At 33.8% G+C, this 1800-nt stretch overlaps 1 non-coding gene across 1 annotated transcript; it reads right to left on the minus strand.

Moving 5' to 3' along the window:
- Nucleotides 1-1249: 1249 nt before the first annotated feature.
- Nucleotides 1250-1319, minus strand: trnat-agu (transfer RNA threonine (anticodon AGU)). Its single transcript has one exon. It is a non-coding gene; the product is annotated as a tRNA-Thr (tRNA).
- Between the last annotated feature and the right edge of the window lie 481 nt (nucleotides 1320-1800).

Genomic DNA, 1800 nt, shown 5'->3' on the forward strand with positions numbered 1-1800 from the left:
ACATTTATTTGTGTATGTATGGTTTGTTGCATTAATTTAATAAATATTTTTATCTTTTAATGCATTCACGTTTGTTCGATCACCATATTGTGCTGGACTGTTCCTTGTAGGAAATTTATGTAATGCATAGTATTGCATCAGTGTAGGTTTCCCAAGTTTGAAAGTTACTTCTGCAATATGACTTGCAAAAGATATTGTGAAGTGTCTGGTGTTTTGAATACAAAACCCTGCAATCTTATACATAAACTGACCTCTAATTGTGGAATTAGATTTAGCTGGTTCTTTGTTTTTAATAACCACATCTACCCAAAGAGCAACTTTCTTAAAAATTAAAATGCCCTTCTTCAAACTAGGTAGTTATGATGTGTGTCTTTTAGATTTGTTTGTAGTGGTGTATATGGGGTCAAAAGTTTTACATTCTTGTCTTGAGGCTTTTTGGTATTTCTGAAAAAGAATTTAGAGCACAATTAGGAAGTTTAAACCGTACAATAAACCTAAAATTAAAATGTAATGATGCATATGCATGTGAAAAACTAGTTATATGCATTTGCTTTTGGTTGACAAATTTCTAGCAGAAAAGTCAACTGGTCTTCGACTGTTTAAGAAGCTGTCAATTTATTAACTAAGTGTGTTATTGATTTACTAGGCTATTTAGTCACTTGTTTCTCAGTTACATAGCTACATTTTCCCCAAATGTCAATGTTAACAGTATATTCTGTATGAAATCCACTTTATGCTTAAATATTCTACCAGGAGTGGGGTTCGAACCCACAAGGACAATTGTCCATTGGATCTTAAGTCTAACTCGGCCATCCTGGTTTTGGTAAGAATGTTAATGACCTGTTTTTTTTTTTCAGATCTGAAGATGTCTGTCTGTTTGTGTTTGTTCAGCTCAATACATTTTCACTTTTTTTTTCTCCATTTAGACTGTAATGTGGCTATCAGTCTAAAGTCTTATAAGAAAAGACTTCAGTCTTCTGTGGATTTTGCATGTGATGTGATGAGGCCTACAGATATTGCAATTCACTTTGTAACTGCAGTTGGTACTGCATCTATGCAAGAGAGGCCAATAACACAAATGCACTGGCATTTATGAATGTATTTATGCTGTCTTTGTATATTATGAGCAAGTTACAAATGCAATGGGAAAAAGATAATAATTAATAATAATAATTTATGCATTTAGCAGACGCTTTTATCCAAAGCGACTTACAGTGCATTCAGGCTATACATTTTTTACCAGTATGTGTGTTCCCTGGGAATCGAACCCACGACCTTTGCGCTACTAACGCAATGCTCTACCACTGAGCCACAGGAACAAAAAGATAACATTGAAATGTTATTTACACTGTTTTAGAGCCCTCTATTTAAAGTCACATGTTCTTATCAGGTTTGAGTGATTCATAACAGTGGAAATGTGTTGCCATGGTACACCACTAGATGTCAGCATTGTATTTTTTGTCTCAAAACACGGTTTTGTGATGGCAGTATTTGGAGTCACATGTTTTTCATTCTTGTTTTGGGGTTTTCTAAGTGAAAGAAACATATGTATAACAGAAAAGTTACACTGCAAATGAAATAAAATAGTGAATACACTGGTGATATCATGATATTGAGCAGGAATATGACTCAGATCCCCTGCAGAACAGTTATATAGGGTTAAACCCTTTAAGTTCCTATCAATTTATTAATCACCTTAATGTGTTGCTGATTTATCAGGTACTTAAGAGCTAATTCGTCATATCACATTTACCCCCAAACTACCATTAATGTATTAGATTGAAAGATTAGGAGATTCCA

This window comes from Sinocyclocheilus rhinocerous, unplaced genomic scaffold (assembly GCF_001515625.1).
Source record: "Sinocyclocheilus rhinocerous isolate Xijiao unplaced genomic scaffold, SAMN03320098_v1.1 scaffold2091, whole genome shotgun sequence".
Lineage (NCBI taxonomy): Eukaryota > Metazoa > Chordata > Actinopteri > Cypriniformes > Cyprinidae > Sinocyclocheilus > Sinocyclocheilus rhinocerous.